The following is a 23,009-nucleotide window of genomic DNA, read 5'->3' on the forward strand; positions in this document are numbered from 1 at the left end:
GAAGTCTGTTAAGGAATCATTTCAAGATCAGAGAATGTTCGAGGAAACAACTAACCATATGATCTTTAAATTATAAGTATGCTCGTTAAGAGTTAATACCGAAATCATCTGGTTAAAAAATTATGAAAATGCCCTTGAAAGGTAAAAATAGCTCGAGTTGACCCTGAATGAGAAAGTTCTTGGAGGATTTGTACTTAACTCAATGAATTACGTATTTAATTGTTAAGATCCTGTCTTTGTACATAAAATTTCTGATAATCTATTGGTAACATCTGAGAAGACAATCGATCTGAAAATCTTCGAGTTAAGAATAAATTATCGAGGGTGCTCTTTTGTAAGAATTATTTGAAAGGTCTGGAATAAATGATAAGTTGGAATTAAATAATAAGACAGAATTGAAGGAAAGAATTGAAATACACCGGATCTGTAAAATGATCAGAATACCCCTGTAATGAAAAAGACTCAAGAATATTACCACGCTCAGGAATGATTGGATATCCTCGAGCTCTGAAAAGAATGGAATAAAACTGGGCACCAGAATGACCAAAATACCCTTATGACCTAAAATTAGTAGAAGTGTTGGATTAATTAAGGAATCCAAATAAATATGGATATGGTACTGCTCTTAAAAGTTATGGATCACATATTAAGCAGAGCAATCAATGCTAGTGTATATGTCAGTACCTGAAATGTATAGATGTTACTTGAATGCGTGTTCGTCTTCTCAAGTGTGGTTCAATGATAATTTTGAAAGTACTCAGCTCAACTCAACTCTAGGTCGCATTCGATAATAAAAAATGAATATTTGTTAGACAAATCAACCACGAAGACCAAATTAAATTAAACGGAAGTACAATATATATATGAAATTCAGAAACGTCTGGATTATCTGGAAAGCTCTGAAGTAATCAGGATAGACTTGACTGATAAACGAACTGAGTAACCTCAATGACTGAGGATTAAATAGGTGATTTGATGAGTTTGGGAACACTGTTGAACTTACATGATGAATTATCCTTATGGGTCATAAAACATGAATCAAGTACGTATGTATTTCCTGATATCGTTGAAATATGGAAATGAAATAAAGACTATTGGAAGATCTATTCAGCGATGATTACGAAGATGATTTATGGACAAGAATTTTGGTATTAAAGAGTAAATACTCTGAAAAGGCAGTAAATTGACGGGTCAACATGCATTAGTTCAGAGAGCTTGTTCAGTTCAAATTGTTCGATAAACCAAATTGTTCGATAAACCGATCGATTAACATAGAATGTAAATGTCTTGAAGCTTCGTTTCTCCTTTATTAGCTCAAATCACTCTGGGCATTCTGGAACGCTTTCCTGATGCACATGAATCATAGTGGAATTCTAAAGTATCAACTTTAAATGTCTGATTAGATCGGTTAATAATCGATTCTCTCTAATAGGACCTTGTTCTTAGAATCCGATCAAATTGCACGAGCTTCATGTTATCCTTACCGATAATTACAAAATGCCTCTGAAAAAAATACTTGGATCCTCTAGTGTGTTCCCTAATTATTACTGAACTATTTTATTGGTTTTATTATGAGGTACACTGAGTTCTTTGGTTACTGTTTTATTGATGCACCAATTTAATGTGATGATTTATGGAATTTGTGTCAGGGTGCAATTGAACTTTTGGATTGAATTACAATAGTATAACTCTGATCAAGCTAATAAACAGAATGGGCCTAATGTGACTCTTGGGGCCCCAAGATACATTAGGTTGGCTTCCCTTACTGTGTGCTTAGGGTAAGCTATATGGACTTGGACTTACGGGCTTAAGGATACAAGCTCTAAAGCTTATCCTTAGGTTGGCTTTCTTTTTGCTGTGTGCTTAGAGTAAGCTATATGGAAAATAGTTTTGGAAATTACTGATGGTGTACAAGAAAAGAGTTTAAACTATGATTTTCAAAAGTTAAACTCTTTTATGAATTTATGAGATTTACTGGACTATGATTTGTTTATTGTACCTAGTATGATTTTATTGTATTGTTGGAACACACTAGACATCCTATTCGATATCCTAAAACCATGATACTATGAGTGCTTCCTATGAACTGAGATATTCATGGATTCTATTCGATGAACTAACAGTGGAACCTCAGATTATTCTGAAAATTTGTATACGTCTGATTCAATAAGAAAATTATGACTTTCCATTTATCTGCATGTCCTTTAGCATCATCAGGTAGTTCTGTATTACTGAGCTTTCCGAAGCTCACTCTATTACTCATCATTGCAGGTTAAAAGAATTGTATCAGTGCAGTTATCGATATCAATAAGGGAGTTCTTCTGGCGTTGCTTACAGAGTATGGTACATGTGATTAGGGGGCATGTAATTGTATTTTGTTTTATATACGAGTATGAAAACATGTTTTATTTCCGAACAATGATAAATCAATTTGTTAGTTACATGTTTTAATAAAAGTTTTAAATTTTCTGAGATTTTACATTGATTGAATAAATGTTTCAAAAAATGTCTTTAAGAATCATAATGTGATCTACTAGACTTAGTCGAAACGCATAGGCCGGGTCTAGGGGGTTACTTTTATGTCAGGTGTCGATACTTTTGATAGGTTTTCATTTTTTTCTTTTAAAAGTATGGATAATTTTTTACGTATACTTATTAAAGTATCGATGCCTTCAACATATTCGTTATCGCTTTACCAGTTTTGTCATTATGAAACCGGTTTTGTCATATTTTTACCTATTATATTGTTATGTATCGATACATGTTTATAAAGTATCGATACTTTATAGGCGCTATTACTGCTTTTCTTCCAAAAGTGTCGATACTTATTTGAATGGAATCGATACCTTCAACATATCTAATATCGCTTTACCGGTTTTGTCATTATGAAACCGGTTTTGTCATATTTTTACCTGTTATATTGTTATGCATTGATACATGTTTATAAAGTATCGATACTTTATAGGCGCTATTACTGCTTTTCTTTTAAATTCCAAAAGTGTAGATACTTATTTGAATGGAATCGATACCTTCAACATATTCGGTATCGCTTTACCGGTTTTGTCATTATAAAACCGATTTTTTTTCATATTTTTACCTTTTATATTGTTATGTATCGATACATATTTATAAAGTATCGATACTTTATAAGCGCTATTACTGCTTTTCTTTTAAATTCCAAAAGTGTAAATATTATTTGAATAGAATCGATACCTTCAACATATCTAATATCGCTTTACCGGTTTTGTCATTATGAAACCGGTTTTGTCATATTTTTACCTGTTATATTGTTATGCATTGATACATGTTTATAAAGTATCGATACTTTATAGGCGCTATTACTGCTTTTCTTTTAAATTCCAAAAGTGTCGATACTTATTTGAATGGAATCGTTGCCTTCAACATATCCGATAGCGCTTTACTGATTCTGTCATTTTGAACCCGGTTTTTTCATATTTTTACCTAATATATTGTTATGTATCGATACATAATTTAATAGTATCGATACATACCGACAAATTAAGTTTGCCGGTTACCAAATTTTTTAATATCTCTTCATGATTTCCACCTACAACATTATTATTACTCAACATTTCCGGTAGCGCTAAATCGACATCGTTAAGTATGTTATTATGTTTCTTATAACGCCGTATTTTAATCCGTTTTTCCTGAGACAACCCAAATGGAGGAAGACGGTGGGAGAGAGAAGAAATAAGAAGAAGAAAGGTTAAATTTATATAATTGTAAAATATTAAATTATTTTTATAAGTTTCTATAATCGGAAAATTCAAAAAAATTGAAATATCTTAGACTGAAAAGATTACTTACATATTTTACCTTATTCTTTTTAGTTTATGTTCATTTGCATTATATTTTTTTATTTGTAAGAAGATTATAATTTTATATTCGTTTCAATACTTAAATTTAATTATTATCTTTGATAATTAAGAGCAAGTAAATAAAATCAGAATATTTGGACAGTTAATGATTTATAAATTAAAAAATTATGATTACTCGACATTTGACCGATTTTACCTTAACCAAATTTTATTTTTATTTATAATTATTTTATATATATCAAATAGTAAAATTAATTTTAAAACATTATATAAAAATCACTAGTTATTTTATTTATTTTTAAAAAAAGTATTTTAATAAAGAATCTAACCAAATCTAACTAAGATAGACAGTTTAAAAAATTTAAGAAAATTAAGACAATATTATCTTCTAAAGTTTGACCTGAATCTTTCTAATTAAAAGTAAAACCTACTTTACAATTGCAAACAACTTGTTAATAAAAACTTATTTGTATTTAATATCCATTTTGTTCATTATATAAAAAAAATATTAATCGTAATAGTTATATATATAGTTTTATTCTGTATTAGTTATTTTCATATAGTTAAAAGAAATGAATAAAAAAATTCAAGTCTTGATAATCGATTGAATGGGAAAATGTATCAACTATGAAGACCCCTTCGTGGTCCGTATTCACAAATTTCTCTACCAGCATTGTGTATTTGGTATATTCAGCACATTCGAATAAGAGTAAGTATGGATACTCCAAAGGTACGAAACTTAAATATATATATATATATATGAGTTATGATCCTCTTATACAGTGTAAATATTTTTTTGTTTTATACAGATTTAAGACCGTTAGATGAGTCAAAATAAACAGCTAGGTTTAACTTTTTTTTCCTAGTAAATATCTTCTCATTTTTTACTGTTAACCTCATTCATCTATTTTGACTCATCCAACGTGTGTTTATCACACTCATAGTATTACTACTCTTTCCCTGCCATTGCTCCAACCTGAAAAAGAAATTTAATACTAGTATGTACCAATATCTGATGCATATTTGGGCATAGGTATGAAAAGATATAACCCTCAAAAGGTCCTCTAAATACATGAAATAAGTAGTGGCGTTATTCTCCAAACATAGATCCTGATTCAGCCTTATTATAATTCCATAATACTGAATCTATTTTAGTCTCCAAAGATCACGTTAACTTGGGAATGTACATTCCTATAAGAATTCAAACCAAGGTTAGAGACTGATGGTAGTAAATTCAATTGGTGGGGAATCAATGAGAGGCCAACTCAGTAGTAAAGTACAAGGTGCAAAACCGACCAAAGGGCTAGCAAATAAGTTTCATCGAAATCAAAGAGATGATGAACTGAAGAAACTTACAAAGAAATAGAGATTCTTACCTGCTTTACAAGCTTACATAGAAGATGCACCACTGTACCGCAAGATAACAGATTAATGTTGAATAGCCAGTCATATTACACCCAAGGACAAGGAATCCAATCTTTCATGCTCATACCATTTTTCAGGAACGAATTTTTGACTTATGAGATAGCTTTTCTTCTGGAATTAACTATCTCAAAGCACTAGCTCAGTGAAGTGAACAAGTGTAGTAGCAGAGCATTGATTTGCAATATGCATGACAAACGCCCAAATGAACATATCTTAATGAATTCAGAAAAGAGACACGTTATTGAGTTCAGGAAAGTATAAAGCAATGAATAGATTAGATCATATAGCTCTCTACCACCTGTTCAATCCAATAAAAAGGGCAAGTCAATGAAAATCTGGTGTAATGGAAAATGATAAATCCTATTTGAGATCTCTATTATCATATTCTGTCCTAACAGAAACAAATGTCACTTACAACAACTAAACAACACACAGCCAGTTCATAGTAACTGGTCCATCATCACAACGGCTCAGCCAATATTTGGTATTTATAATGAAAACTTATTCTCAAAACATACATTTCATATTCAACAATCAAGAAGAATAAGACAAAGAATTTTGAACTAAAGCAATTCTTAGACACAGCTTTTTGTTCCAAGGACACTCTATGCTTCTAATTTTCCTTTCAAGGATACTCCCAAATCTCTTACATGAAAGCTCTCAAATGCTAATACCCATCATGAAGTAAAGACTTCTCCATGCCAATATAATCTCAAAGATACAAATAAGCGTTCTCACACTTACAAATATCCTGCCTCTGACATGTTTCCTATGTAAGTTCCATTCGAGCTATTGGGGAATACCTCAACTGCTACAAAGCCAGTAACTTTGTCATGCTCTAGTTAATGTCACAGGCATAATCAATGTTAGGGAACACCTCAATTTCTCCAAAGTTGATAGTTTGGTCAAGCGGTACTTAATATGTCACAAGCATTATCAATGAAGGGATAGTCGATTCAAATTGTCATGCAGAACACTTACAATGCCTTTAATGTCAAATGGTTTGAGAGTTATTTTTGAAAAGATATTACATTGAACTTACCCCAGATTAATAAAAAAAAAACTATAATAAGTATATATAGCAGAAATAATTCTTCTTCCCTTTTACAATCTCATTATGCTTTGATCATGTGTTTTTTTCTTCCCAGATTTAAAATCAAATGTTTGCGAACATAAAACAGCAAAACAGCCGCATTACTATTATAGCTTTATAAATGTTACTATCCTAAAGAAGAAATAAAATAGTAATCATTGCCCTCAACTTAAAAATATTTCAAAAAGTTCACCGTCTTTCTATTACCTAGTAATACTGCAGCAATTACAGTAAACTCAAGAAATTACCAAGTTCATTCTACAGTTGGAGTGTAATGCAATTGACTGTGAGCAGCAACAATTGATACTTTGGCAACTAAGACACCATAGTACAGCTAAGCAAATCAGGGTCTTGAACTTTTACATGCAGATAAAAACTCTCAATGAGCAAAAACAGTGTCATTGCGTCTAGGAGGTCTATCAGGAATCGTTCCTGGTTTAAATTTAGAAGCTTCATGCTCTGCAAGCTCAGGAGGGACAGGGCTGCCACTTTTAATAAGAATCTGCTTAAGATCAAAGAAGACATCGGTATCATGGAGAGTCAAAAATGTTGTGGCCACACCAGTCTTACCTGCACGTCCTGTTCTTCCAATGCGATGTGTGTACATTTCAAAATTACTCGGCATATCATAGTTTATGACATGAGCCACATCAGGAATATCAATCCCACGCCCTGCAACATTTGTAGCTACAAGAACATTTAACCTCTTGGCCCTAAAACCTTCAAGGCTAATCTCTCTCTGCTCCTGCGACCTTCCGCCATGCAAAGTTGTTACCTTATAACCAGCCTTATCCAGATTCTTAGAAATAGTATCAGCATTCTTTTTCGTATTGGCAAACACAATCGCCGTTTCATCCCAAGAGCATCGAGCAACTTCTGCAATCTTGGAAATTTCTCCGATTCCTTCAACATTATCACATGTTGAGAAATTAAATCGGTAGCCTTTCCAGCAGTACCGATAGTGACAACAACAGGATTCCTTAAATATTTCCTAGCTAGCCGCTCCACAGCTGGAGGCATTGTAGCACTAAACATGTAAGTAGTCCTATAAATCCTTTTTTCATCAAGCTCCTTGTCAAAACGGTTTTTTCTGGATGAGGGAAAAAGGAGGGTCTCATTTTGAAAATAGTTCTTTGGTGACCGGTTAATGATAAAACGTGGTTCGAAGAGTCGTCACAAATATTTGATTAGGGTGTGATTGGGCACCCAAAACGTATTTACCATTTTAATAAAATATTAATTTTAATTAAAACGACAAACTTGCGGTCTGTGTTACCAAAATTTGAGTTAAGGAGTCGGTTACGTGTGGAGAAGGATTCGCATCCCCACAACGCCCTAAATTGGTAACCTAGTCGATTAATTAATTGTCTTTACAAAAAAATTTAAAAGTCCGAGTTTAATTTAATTTAAGATCCCCTAAAATAATGTTTTTTTGAATTTTTGGATGAAACATAATAATATTTAATTATTTCTTATCGATAAGAATCAATCTCTCATACCTTGAAACAACCGATTCTTACTCCGATTGAAATAAATAAATATTAAAATTTCTTTCTAAATTTCACTATCAATTTCAAAATAATAACACCCAAAATAATTTTAAGAACGAAAATGATAACATCTAATTATTTCCAATCGAGAATAAATGACCTTTTGTGCATTAAAACAACCATTTATTACCCCAATTGAAATAAAGAGATATTACTATTTCATCTTAAAATTACACAGTTATTCGAATGAAAACGATAATATCTAATGATTTCCAATTGAGAATAAATGACCTCTCATACCTTAAAGCAGTCATTTATCACTCAGACCGAAATGAAAAGATATTACTATTCTTAATATCGATTCAAACGTTATTGTTTTGAAAATCTATTGGGAAAACACATGCAAAAATAAAGCGAATTAAAAACATAACCAACAAGTATAATTAATTATTCATTTTACCAATATTTAATGAGACTAAAGATGTTCAATTATTTAAATATCTCGAGACGAGACCTTAGATCCGATCTAACAGTCTTTTCTTGACGAATTTAATTAAAAGAACATGGTCTTTTCTCAATCCCCGAATTTCAAAAAAGAAATCGATTTAATTCGTGTCACTAAATGGGATAGACTTTCATTTTAAAATTATCGAAAGTAATTTTCTTATACCTTAAGACTGTCACTTTACGACAATATTAAATGATCGAATATTACCCTTTGTCAATTTATTTTGATTCGAGTCAAGTGATGCTTATGAGGGTATCATGCGAAATTAATTAGGGCTAAAATGAACTAATATGCAAACAACATGCAAAAATTAAAATAAAATAAAGATAGGACTAAAGCACAAACAATCAAATCATCATGCCAAAATTGAAACAAAATAAAATATATAAGTGACTAAAGTAAACATTTTCAATATTAAATGCTATAATTACAAGGAATGAAAAATAAATAAAACATGGGGCTAAATTAAAATAAATTAAAACTACATGGCTGAATTAAAGTAAATAAAAAACATATTCGAGTTTGAAATACAAACATGCAAAAATACAAGAGCTATTTAATAAATATTCCAAAAAATTTAAGCCTAAAATTTACATATTCGAATAAAGTAAGGTAAAATTACTAAATCCTTCCCTAAATATTTAAAAAAAAAATTTAAACATCCACTACACATGATTAAAATATAAAATACGCTAAACATACAGGGGCAAAACAACAAATATTCCTAAAAATAAATATCTTGCATATAAATGGGTAAATTACAGATACAGTCACTACAAATGACTAACATGCAAAAACACTCTAAAAGTAGGGGGACTAAACTAAGATTATACCAAAAATTGTAAATCATGAACATATATGGGAAAAATGATAAAACATGTCTATTCCAGTGATCTCTTTGCAAAAACGTAGCAAAGTTCAGGGGACCTAAACGCAAATTCCCCTGAAACTTTACATATATATACTACTAATTCTTTTATTTTTTCATTTCAACCGTTTTAAAAAAAAAAGCGTTTCCTTTTTTTTTCTCTCAAATGCCTTGGCCGACCCACTGTCGTCCGTCTCATTTTATCGTCCGGCCACAACACACGGTGGCCGGAGATTCCAAACTCTCTCAAAATACCCTAGAAAATCAGATCTACAACCTTAGACACAAAACTAGGCCTAAAACTACCCTAAAAACGCCAATCGCTCAACATTTAGACCTCTCCCTGCAACTCAGGTTAACTACTTTCTCTCTTAGACTCTTGGTTTTGGTTTCATGCAAGGTTTTTTATATTTATTTTTTTCGAAACTATACAGAAAAATAATAAAAAAATACCTCGAAAGAAACTTTCAAAATCTCTGCTTGTATTGCTATTTTTTGAATTTGGAGTTTTTGTGAACTTTTTTACATTTTTGGTTTGGGTATTTATAAGCCCGATTTTACAACTTTTCCTCTTTTTTCTGAAACAAAATGAGTACAAAATTGGCATGATTAATCTTTGCGTGTTGTACTGGTGTTTGGTCGATTGTGAATGGTTCTGGGCTTTCTAACATTTGCAGGGCCTTCGGTTGGTGGCAGTGGTGGCGGCTGGGGAGTGCTCGAAATGGCGGCGGCTAGCTCCTTCTTATGCTAGGGTAAAAACCCTAATTTTGGAATGATTTGGACCCTTGAATTCCATCTCGATCTGATGGATGAAATTAGGTGGCTTTCTTAGAACATGATGAAACCATAGTTGGTGTTGGGTTTTCTTCATTAGGCTTGCTGGGTTATAATTCAGGCTTGGGGTATTTGTGGGCTATAAATAATAATATAATAATAAAATGTTAGTATTTTTAAATAATTATAATAATAATAATAATAATAATAATAACTTAATAATAACAGGACGAAAAATTGAGTGTCGACAACTGCCCCTTTTTGCCCATTATTTTAACAAGAATAGGGCAAAGGCGAAGTGACAATGATTTTTCGTCCTGTCAACTTCATGCTTTGGAATATGATGAGGGATCTGTTTCACTTCTTCTTGAGGGAAAATCATATTTGATGGAGTTGATCCATTCCACTTTCACTCAGGGAAGATTAAATTGAGGCAGACTTGTTCCACTTTCACTCAGGAAATATCAAATCTTGAAAGAGAGGGATCTGTTCCACTTCTTCTGGAGGGAATATCAAATATGGGGGAGATGATCCATTCCACTGTCACTCAAGGAAGATTGAATCGAGGTAGACTTGTTCCACTTTCACTGAGGGAATATCAAATCTTGAATTAGAAGGATATGTTCCGATTCTTTTAGAGGGAATATCAGATCTAGGGGAGTTGATACATTTCACTGTCACTCAGGGAATATTGAATCGACGAAGACTTGTTCCATTGTCACTAAGGGAATATCAAATATTGAAAGAGAGGGATTTGTTCTGCTTCTTTTGGAGGGAATATCAGATTTGGGGGAGTTGATCTATTCCACTGTAACTCAGGGAAGATTGAATCGAGGTAGACTTGTTCCACTGTCACTCAGGGAATATCAAATCTTGAAAGAGAGGGATTTGTTTCGCTTCTTCTAGAGGAAATATCAAATATGGGGGAGTTGATCCATTACACTATCAATCAGGAAAGATTGAATCGAGGCATACTTATTCCACTGTCACTCAGGGAATATCAAATCTTGAAAGAGAGGGATTTGTTCCACTTCTTATGGAGGGAAGATCAGATCTGGGGGAGTTGATCCATTTAACTATCACTCAGGGAAGATTGAATCGAGGTAGACTTGTTCCACTGTCACTCGGGGAATATCAAATCTTGAAAGAGAGACATGTTCCACTTTTTATAGAGGGAATATTAGATCTGGGGGAGTTGATCAATTCCACTGTCACTCTGGGAAGATTGAATCAAGGCAGACTTGTTTCACTGTCACTCAACTAATATCAAATCTTGAAAGAGAGGGATTTGTTCCACTTCTTCTTGAGGGAAAATCAGATTTGCAGGAGTTGATCCATTCCACTTTCACTCAGGGAAGATTAAATCGAGGCAGGCTTGTTCCACTGTCACTCAGGGAATATCAAATCTTGAAAGAGAGGGATCTGTTCCACTTCTTCTGGAGGGAATATCAAATATGGGGGAGATGATCCATTCCACTGTCACTCAGGGAAGATTGAATTGAGGTAGACTTGTTCCACTTTCACTTAGGGAATATCAAATGTTGAATTAGAAGGATATGTTCCAATTCTTCTAGAGGGAATATCAGATCTAGGGGAGTTGATACATTTCACTGTCACTCAGGGAAGATTGAATCGAGGCAGACTTATTCCACTGTCACTCAGGAAATATCAAATCTTGAACGAGAGGGATTTGTTTCGCTTCTTCTGGAGGGAATATCAGATATGGGGACATTGATTTATTCCGTTGTCACTCGGGAAAGATTGAATCGAGGCATACTTGTTCCACTGTTACTCAGGAAATATCAAATATTGAAAGAGAGGGATCTGTTTCGCTTCTTCTGAAGGGAATATCAGATCTGGGGGAGTTGATCCATTCCACTGTCACTTAGGAAAGATTGAATCGAGGTAAACTTGTTCCACTATCACTCAAGGAATATCAAATCTTGAAAGAGAGAGATCTGTTCTGCTTCTTCTCAAGGGAATATCATATATGAGGGAGTATATCAATTCCACTGTCACTCAGGGAAGATTGAATCGAGGTAGACTTGTTCCACTGTCACTTAGGGAATATCAAATCTTGAAAGAGAGACATGTTCTGCTTTTTCTAGAGGGAATATTAGATCTGGGGTAGTTGATCAATTCCACTGTCAGTCTGGGAAGATTGAATCGAGGCAGACTTGTTTCACTGTCACTCAACTAATATCAAATCTTGAGGGAATATCAGATATGGAGGAGTTGTTTCATTTTAATGTTCTTCAGGGAAGATTGAATCGATTTTGATTCGCTTCTCTTGTCTCCGAGAATATCAAATCTGAAAATTAAACATTATGAATTGTTAGTGTATGTTCAAAAATTTGAAAGATCATGCTTGAATATTTAGACTTCAAGATAATCTTCGAAAATCAATTTTTCTTGTGCAAATTTGTCTAGCAGCCATCGATTATGGGAGTCTGCCTGTATAAACGTGATTCTCTGTATTTGAGGTTTGAATTCTAGCTTTCTTTTTTTGGGATTTTGATATAATGAATATTCTCTTTTCATTGGAAGGTCTATAAAAACCATACGTTTATGGGTGAACTGCGAATGCAATGTAATGCATTTTCTTTTATGCAAATGATGTTCTCATGCATGCACAAATGTTGATTCAATTTTCATTTAACTCCAAAGTGGAGAATCAAGTCTTCTTCCACATGATCATTCTTTTCTAGATTTTACTCAGATATCAGAGTACCAGCTTGTAACTTATGGAGATCTGCCCAATCATCTAGGTGGGTATTTTCATGGCTCCTCCCTACTTGGGTGCCAAAATTTATCTTGGACTAGTCTCATTCTTACATTTTTGTCATACGATGGGATATGTGCCCCTTTCAGATAAAGCGATCATTTGCTTCTTTGATGGATCACTGTCAACATCACAAGAAAATGCTTCAAGTTTTATCCTTCAGTCTTTCTGGTCTCTCAGACCATTTTCTTTCAAGAATGTGGAGTGTTTCATCATTCTGGCATCGCTTACTCTTTTTCTCCAATAGAGGAAGAATAAGCCACAACAACTTCTAAGATCTCCATCATTCAAGAAATCAACTTGTTTATTTGCCCCGATCCAAATATCTCAGAGAGACGTCTTTGATAGGGATCAAAATAGCTATCCCCACGTAGTTACATACATGAATTCAGCTCACATATCTTTCCTAGGCATACACTCTTTAACAAATGAACACGAGTGTCAAGGTTTTGGGCTACTTCAGATTTCATGCACTTTAAAAGACCATTTTAAAGTAATACTAAGAAATCTTTTGTTTTCCTTTGAACTATGTTAATCTAATTATAAGACGCTTGTAAATGAACAAAATTGGGCTTAAAAATGAGGAAATTGGAATATTTACAAAGTTATGGCAATCATGGAAATGATAAAAATCAAGAAATAAAGTCAAATGCCTCAAGCATCACTAGTATGAATGTTCTTAAACCAATCAACTTGATATAATTTGGAGCACTGAGGTAAGATTTTATCTAGAAGAATGCAAATACTGCCAAAATATTTGTAGATGTGAAGCTCCTCTCAAAATATCATACTCTTGTGGGTGTTTAATTGCCTGGTGCCGATCAAAATGTAATCGTGCCGCCCTTTCAGATTTTCACCTCAAATCCTTCCTTTGGCTTTTTGTGGATTCTTATCTTGAGCCTCTTTTCAATTTTCCTTATTCTCTTTCTTATCTATCCCTTCTTTCTTTTTTTCTGTTTTCTTCTTCTCTTTTTTTTCTTCTTTTTTTAGTGTGGTATTTCTAAACTAGAATCAAATTTACTGGGTCACTCAATTTATCTTCGTCAATCTCTATAAAAAATAATACTTCTCTAGAAAAGGCCTTATTGACAACATATGATCTTTTCTCCCTTAGACATCTATTTCTCATGGAAACCCTTGTGAATTGGAAAGATATTTTCAATCACTAGATCACCCTCTCAAAAAATTAATATCTCGCTTCGTTTGCTTCTGACATATCTTTCAATGGCATATAGCTTTTGACCTCTTTTTCTTCAATAAGGTTGAAATGATCGTGTTAAGCTTGAGGGTATTCAACTTGGTTTTATCTCTATCTTTGTCAAAACTTGAAGTAACGAAATCTCAACCATAAGAAGTAAGGCTAAAAACCAAATAGAATCAGCATTGTCCCTTGTCCGAGTATATACTGACTTTTGACATGCATACATGATGAAGGACAATTTCTTATGACGATTCTCATTATCATCCCTATGTTATTTCAACCATTTTATTTATATGGTCGCTCTTATCACTATAGTATAAACCTCAAATTCTGTCAGTGGTAAAGAACTAGCAAGAGGATAGTAGACGTTTTTTTGGAGAAATTAGCCCTGTCTCAATTCTTCATCCCAAAAAATTGGATGCCTCATCAGAATAAAGCTTTCAGGATTTAAACAGTGACCTAAATATAAATACAAGCTGAAATTAAGAGGACCGATTCATAATTATTCCAATTTAATAAACTTCAAATAATCAATAAAAATCTGCAAAATCGCAAAATTAGGACATCATCACAATTAAACTCACAACGAAATAGTCTCAACAAATTATTAAAATGTAAATAGGCGCTAAACATTTAGGGACTTACGCATAAATGACCCAAAAAATTAAAACTGAAACACAAAACTGGAAAATAGGGAAACCAAGATAAATAAAAAAGCCAAAATTTGAAAATGATCCCTAATGGTGACTATAATACAAAATTTGTAAATACCTCAGCCAAAATCGAATAATAGCAAAATCAACATAATATTTAGACAGTGGCTTAATCACAAATATGAAAAAACAGTAACCTAAAACAATATATTATTACAAAATTTTGAATAATAACCAAAATATGATATTACAAAATTGAAAGGACTAAATGTGTTATTATACCCTACTAAGATTTACACGTTGAGCCCTTCCCCAAACGACACCGTTTTACATTTGATTTAAAAGAGGAAAACAAAGGCCAACCGGGCATTCCCCTCCCCATTTCTCCTTTCCCAATAATTTGCTAACCCTAAAACTTTTTCCCCTTACCTTTCTATCATCCGCCGCGAAAGGAGAGAAAGCATCACTCCCACCACAAACCGGTGGCAAAGGTAAGTGAACTAACTCACCAAACCCCTCTAGTTCCTTCGATCTTTCAAAAAACCAAGAATTTAAACTACCCATCCCCCTATAACCTAAAATCGAGACACCTAAACCCAAAAGATTAGAGCTTTACCTTCGATGACAAGGTTTATCGGTTCCGATGAGGTGAATAATGGTCGTATCTTTCTAAAGGTAAGTTATTTTTTCGTTCGGTGTTCTCTTCCTTTTTTTCCTTCGTATTATTTTTCTTTGATGTTGTTATTTTTTCTTTTCGAGAAACTGACCCCGAATCCCCTTTTTTCTTCTGATTTTTTTCTTTTTATCTCTCATCCTTTCATGTTTTATGATTGATTTTGTGGAGATATGATGATGTCTAGATTATATGAGAAAAATTGGGCCTTTGAATGCCCTAGATTTTTTGGGATTATGTTGGATTTCCTTGATTTTCTTCTTGATTTTTTATATGATTTACTGATTTGGTTGTCACTGTTGGCTGAGATGATAACGATGGAGTAGTTTGAACGGCGGCTGAAATTGGCGGGAGCGAGTGACTGGAACGGTGGCGACGCAGTTCTTCTCCTACTAGCAGTGGCTGGAAACCCTAGGGTTTCAAACCCTAGTTGCTTAGTTTAATTGGGCTATGGTTTTGCTAGGTTGATCTTGTTCCTGCTGAGTTATTTGGTTTGGTTGGACCAGTTGGGCTAGTTGGGCTCATTGTTTGGGCCGGGTCATTGGGCCTCCTGATGGGTTTGTAAAAAAATAAAAATTAATAATATAAATAATAATAATATTAATATTAATAATAACCTAGACAAAAGCGGGTATCTACAGCTGCCCCTTTTTGCCTATGCTTGTGTTAACAAGAATAGGGAAAAGATAAAATGACTACATGTTTTTGTTCGGTTCTGTCCCGATTCTGTCTCAAGTGAGACTGACAGATAACTCGAAGGATTTAATCATCATGCTCGAAAGATTTACTTATGGCCCGAAGGACTTACAAATTTTTGAAGTAGTTTACTGGTAAGAAACTTTGAAAATTGCTTTCTTACTTTTCAAAAATTTCATTTTCAGAAAACATTAAATGAGAAACTTTGAAACTCACTTTCTCATTTTTTGAAAATAATGGGGAAACATCCTTCCCAAAGGTCTTATAGATGGCCCGAAGGACTTATCACCTTACTTGAAAGACTGACAGATGACCCGAAGGATTTAATCCTCATGCTCGAAAGATTTACTGATGGCCCGAAGAACTTATAAATTTTGGAAATAGTTTACTATGTAAGAAACTTTGGAAATTGCTTTCTTACTTTTCAAAAATTCATTTTCAGAAAACACTATATGAGAAACTTTGGAAATCACTTTCTCATTTTTCAAAAATCATGTGGAAACAACTCGCCCGAGGGTCTTATAGATGGCTAGAAGGACTTATCATCTTGCTCGAAAAACTGACAAATGACCCGAAAGATTTAATCATCATGCTCAAAAGACTTACTGATGGCCTGAAAGACTTACAAATTTTCGAAATAATTTACTAGGTAAGAAACTTTGGAATTCGCTTTCTCATTTTATGAAAATCATGTGGAAACATCTTGCCCGAAGGTCTTATAGATGGCTCGAATGACTTATCATCTTGCTCGAAAGACTAACAGATGACCCGAAGGATTTAAGCATCATGCTCGAAAGACTTACTAATGGCCCAAATGACTTACAAATTTTGGAAATAATTTACTGGTAAGAAAATTTGGAAATCTCTTTCTTACTTTTCAAAAATTTCATTTTCTAAAAAGATTTAAATGAAAAACCTTTCTCATTTTTTGACTTATAAAATGACTTAATGGTCGGGAAACATGCCCCACTTTAAAGTAATGCTTCCTCTGTGGATTGGGCCCTTGTTTTTCAGGTTATGCCTCTCTAAACACGATTCTATACATTTGAGGTTTTAATTCTAATTTTAATTTACTGGGATTTTGACATCATGAATCTTCTGTTGGCACTGGAAGATCTATAAAAACATGTGTTTATGTGTGAACCCGAATGCAATTAAATGTATCAATGTAATGCATTTTCTTTTATGCAAATGATATTCTCATGAATCCATAAATGTTGATTCAATTTTCTTTTGACTCCACAGTGGCGAACTCGATCTTCTTCCACTTGATCATTCCTCTCCAGGGTTACTTCAGATATCAGTGTAGCAACTTATAATTTCAAGCTTGCATTTTTGAAGACCTATCTGATCAACTTATATCTTTGTGCCTTCTTTGCCTCCCGTTTGCATTAAAGTTTCAGAAAAGATGTTTCATTTCTTGAATTCTTGATGCAATCAGAATTATGACCTTGATGCCCCTTTCTGTCCCTGACTCAATTACGCTATCAGAGTTGTTTTTCCAGGACCTTACAGTTAATTGATGCTTGACTGATTTGCTCCATAAGGTATGCTCTTCTCAAATTCATGGTCTATCCCTAACACTTCAAGTTGTGAGGCTCATTCTCAATGTCTTTTCGGTCTGAACTTTGTTATCTCAATGTGATACGGGTTTTTAGTCATGCCCCGAGATGGGCATTTTAATGGCTTCTCCCTTCTTGGGTGTCAAAATTCATCTTTGACTGGTCACATTCTTGTATTTTTTCTATGTGCTGGGATATGTGCCCCTTTTAAATAGGGCGATCATCTACTTCTCGATGGGTTACCGACAACGTCACAAGGAAGTGTTACAAGTTCTATCCTCTATCCCTTCTGATCTCTCAGACTACTTGCTTTCAAGATTGTGGAATGCTTCATTATTCTGCAATCGTATATTCTTTCTCTCCAATAGAGGCAGAATGGGCCTCACATGCTTCAAGGTCTTTTTTCATTTGAGACTGTCATGTTTGAAAATGTTTTTCTCATTTCTTTTATTTTCAAATTTGAAAAAGAATTTTGAAAAAATTCAAAAATTTAAAATATTACCCTTTTTTAGGTTTTACAATTGAAACAAATCATAAACATGAATTCATAGAATATCAAAAGAATCAACAACTCTTTTAATATTTTCAAAGTTATAGCTCTTTGACAAGTACTAAAATTGATGGGTTAACTTCAGGTTGGCTTTCTTATTTTCTAAGGTTTCAACCATTGAGACATCCTCATTTGTTTATATGCCCAATGTGAACCTTGTGATATGTCCTTCTTTTCTCGGCTTGGCAGATTAAGTGGATACAGACAAAATGAAGCAACTAACATATTCAATTGCTAGACTTTTTGGAACACTTCCATTTCAGTTCTCTGAAATCTTTCATTTGTTCAAGCTTTTTAGACTCCTCTAACAAAGACAGTGTAGAAATATCGGTCCAAAAATGATATTCCTAAATACTGGTGTGGATAACATATTCAATTGCTAGACTTTTGGAACACTTCCATTTCAGTTCTCTGAAATCTTTCATTTGTTCAAGCTTTTTAGACTCCTCTAACAAAGACAGTGTAGAAATATCGGTCCAAAAATGATATTCCTAAATACTGGTGTGGAATTGACTATAACATGTGTTCCTTAACTCCCTTAGTCCATTTTTTAATTTGCCATTGTTTGGCTAGCTGAATTCAACTTTATTGTATTATATATATATATATATATATCATAATCTCCTTTATCAGACTAGCTGAATCTTATCCATAAAATTGGGGTGTTTAACTAATTGCTCTAGAGGGATAGCTCAAGCTTTATTGTATACATATATAATTACATTCTGGGTATATGGATTCAATTTCTTAAGCTTGTAAAGAAGAACCTATTATAGCCTAGGTGTTGTTGAAAGTAAAAAAAAATCTCATCTGAACGTCATCAATAAAATTAGAAACCAATCAACTTTGCAATCTTATGTGCAAGATGCCCCATTTAGCCCACATCATTACATACCTGAATACCAAGCCCTTAATTATCTCTTCATGCAGAGAGAAGGCTAGCTTGGTTCCTGTAAGAGAAGGGTATGGTGTTCGAGTGTATCTTCTAAGGTATGGTCAAGGGTCCTTGTTTTATTAGGGTTCAATCTTGTCACTTTGTCAAAGATTTATTTAAAGAGTTTTTAATTCAGTTCATATTCAAAGAAATGAAAGTTGCAAATTTGATTCAATGCTCACCATCCTTAAAATAGTTTAAATATCCTTAAAAAACTGAGAAAAGGAAAAAAGCAAATTCAAACAAGATGCTGCAAATGGAATAAAGCTCTATGATGGATAAAATTATCCTTTCCTAATTAGGATGCCCCATTATTCATATAATGTAGTGGTACTTGACTCAATTAGATGTTATATATTGTGCTTTGATCCCCCACTCGAGTCCGTCATCCACTGTTCCACCAATTCTTGTGTCAACGTCCCATTTTCAACAAGCATCTTTATCTCCTTTAATAGTGGCCTATAATTCCTCGTAGAATGCCAGATGCCCCCAAGTGGAAATCACAGACACTATCATGATCATAGCTGTGGGCTGAAGGGTTTGGTGGCACTTTCGTTGGCCTAGGTGTAAGGTATTGACCTTTAATCAAATGGGGGTATAGGTCTGATATAAATGTTTGGAACACCTCCAAAGTATTTCTCGATCGTGAGATTTTCTTTGGTTGGTTCGAACGACTAGCTACTCCTTTTCTTTTGTTGCTTTGGACGTGACATTCATAAACATCATCAGCTTTCGCTTTTTGATCAGTTGAGCTTTTAGAAGTGACTTTTAAGTTTCCTTCGCTGATTGTATTTTCAATTAATTCCCCAGTTGTCACAAGATCTTTGAAGTCCCCTGTTGAGTTTTCCATCATTAACTCAAAGAAATGATATGAGAGAGAATTATGAAACATATATGATATTTCTTCTTTTAACATGGGAGGTTGAACTTGTACCGCAACTCCTCTCCATCTTAGGGCATATTCTTTAAAGTTTTCAGTGGCCTTCATCCTTATTCCTTGAAGATCCTAATGCTTTATAGCTAAGCCTTTAACATATCAATATTTCCCCACAAAGGCGTCAACTAGATCAACCCATCTCTTGATTCGCTCTCTGTTTAAACGATTATATCATACTATAGCTTACCCAACAAGACTATCATGGAAGCAGTGAATCAGTAGATTATCATCATTTAAATACCCTTCCATCTTTCTACAAAATATTCTCAGGTGAATTAGGGGATAACTGGTTCCATCATATTTCTCAAAATTAGGCACCCTAAATTCATGTGGGATGACCAAATTCGGGGCCAAGCTGAGCTCTCTCGCTTCTAGTTCTTTGTGGGTGGCATTAACATTTTCATAGCTCTAATTGCTTCATTCAACCTCTTGAATTTATCTTTGAATTGCTCATGAATAATGAGGCTATTCCCTAGGTGTGAGTGGGATGCTCCAGGGCTGGTTATTATTCTCGACGTATTAGTCTTTTAATATTGATATCCTTTATCAGCTATCTTCTCTCTATCATCATCCTTAGTTTCCATCACCTTGATCATCTGATTCAATACATCTTACAGAGAACCCGATGATTGATTTCTCATATCTTGTTGCAACCCGACCAACTGCTCTTGCAATTGATCTTGTGATCCCTCATGAGATTGTTCCATTGTTTCCATTTGTTTGCTCATGATTATGGGGAAGTAGTATGAATGAATGATCTTGGTATTACTTTCACATAACCCTCCATAAATTATTTTCATGTTTTCATAACCAATGCATGTAAAATGCTTAAATAAACAAACGCGATGCAAATGTGTGTATACAAAAGGTGTCATTCTAAAATGACTATCTTAAAACAACTTTCATTGAACACAAAAGGTTTCGATACATAAAAAACTTTACATATAAAAGATAACTTTCACTCCTAACTTCTCTATCTCCCTCAAAAGCCAAGTTAACTTCCACTCATGCTCACGTGTTGAGTTGTCAATCTTCTTCATTTCTCTTACAAATCCAGCTAAATCAACTAATTTGTGAGCTATATTACTTTCTTGGGCAACAGTTTCTTGTATGGCATCTTCTTTTTCCTTCATCTTCTGAGTAAACTCTTGGAGCCATAGACAATGTTGTTCATTCTTTCTTGTAAGAAAGTCTTTGTGGTTACGAAGTTCTCATGCAATATCTCTATAATCATCTACAATCTTCATCAATGTCTTGTTCCTGGATCTAGTGGCTTCTAGCTCAGCGTCAGTCTCACGCTTGTGGTGCTAATATGAAGCTTCCATGTCGGCTATAGACATATTTAACATTTGATTTTTGGCTTGACATCTTCTCAAATCAATAACGGTTGTATTGCGCCTTTCTTCTGCGATCCGTAATTCATAAGAGAACTTTTTAGCTTGACCTTTATGCACTTTGTAATTCTTTCTCCATTGTTTAGCGTCGTTTTTCAGTTTAGTGATCCCTGTTGTCCACTCCTATAGGGTGTTTCCCATACCAACATTTTTAAGATCTTGACTGATCTTTTGAAAACCATCACGCATGGCTTCTATCTCTCTATTCAATTTATCATTTTCATTCCTCAAATGAAGAACTTGAGCTTCATACTTTAACAAATCTTCTTCCTCCTGGATGCCTCCACTGATATCCTTATCTTTGAACACTTTTAGATCCACCTTAACAGGACAATCAACTACCAAATTAGGTTGACCTTTCATCTCGAACTCTAATATTCCATGACCCAAAAGATGATGTACTATATGCTTGAAGGCGGTACAATTATCAATGGAATGTCCTTGAGCTCCGGCATGATATTCACAACAAACATTGACATCATACCAATTTGAATATGGAGGCTGCCAAGGTTTCATATAATGTCGGGCCACTTTCTGAGATTCTAAAAGCTTATCATACAACTCCTTATATGATATAGGGATAAAATCAAGATGAAAGCCATCTTTTGCTCTTCATCAGACATACGATCTTTGGGTGCACAACTCTCCACTATTCTTGTAGATTCCTCAAGATGTCATTCCCTAGCTGTGTTACAGTCTACTTGATCATGAAACCCTTTGTACATCATGAAAACCTTTTACTCTGATGACCACTCACAAATCAACACCTATGAAAAATGTTATGATCATGCAATACGAGCAAAAAGAAAAGCAACATAAAAACAAGTTAGTACAAATAAAATAACAAAGTGAAAAGAATTATTATAAAATCAATAAAAGAAAATAAATAAATTAATTAGCTAATGCAAAAAAAGAATGTAAATGCAAATGCACAAGTTGTTAATTCCAAAAGAGACCACCAGAGAACAATCTTCATCAGACCATAATATTTCCTTACACTAGACAGAAGAGCTTTGTTTTCTTCATTTACTACGATTTTTGGATCTCTAGACCTCCATTTCCGAGGGATTCTCCACGAGGAAAGTGACCTTGATATCTCGTGAAGGATCCTCTCAATCTTGACTCAACTAGCATTTGACTATTTGATACCATCTCTATCCTTGTTCATTTAATGAGAGTCTTCGATCGACTCTGAGCTCTTCTCTCGTCGCTCATCTTTATTTGTAAGTCATCGCTCTTACGAATTTGACTACCTAACTAGTTATGAAACTCTTATGTCGATATGAAACCCATTGATGTAAGGCTAATTAGGCTTCTTCAATAATGGAGAAGTTGGCAACCTTGTTGTTTCCCGATCTAGGAGAGACACCAAATGCTACACGTTGAATTGGAAGTAATCTGCACAAAGAAATATAAGTTGTTAAATAAATGGATAATTAAGAAAGGAAATAGAAATGGAAAGAATTAAAATAGAAAGAAATGTTATCAAAGATGGATGTGGAAGTATTGTAGAAGAATCCTATAAGAATTGATGAATTCGGCCTCCAAATAATGTTGATGGACGAATGCCTTGATAATGATTGAAGGATGGTTGAATGATGAATAGATGGTAAGGGATTGGTGGTTATAT

The 23,009-nt window shown here is 33.9% G+C and overlaps 1 pseudogene; it reads right to left on the bottom strand.

The window, feature by feature from the left end:
* Positions 1 to 6,504: 6,504 nt before the first annotated feature.
* On the bottom strand, positions 6,505 to 21,895 carry LOC120148783 (annotated as a pseudogene).
* Between the last annotated feature and the right edge of the window lie 1,114 nt (positions 21,896 to 23,009).

The sequence above is a fragment of the Hibiscus syriacus genome, unplaced genomic scaffold (assembly GCF_006381635.1).
Source record: "Hibiscus syriacus cultivar Baekdansim isolate YM2019G1 unplaced genomic scaffold, ASM638163v2 tig00110987_pilon, whole genome shotgun sequence".
In the NCBI taxonomy this organism is placed as follows: Eukaryota; Viridiplantae; Streptophyta; class Magnoliopsida; order Malvales; family Malvaceae; genus Hibiscus; species Hibiscus syriacus.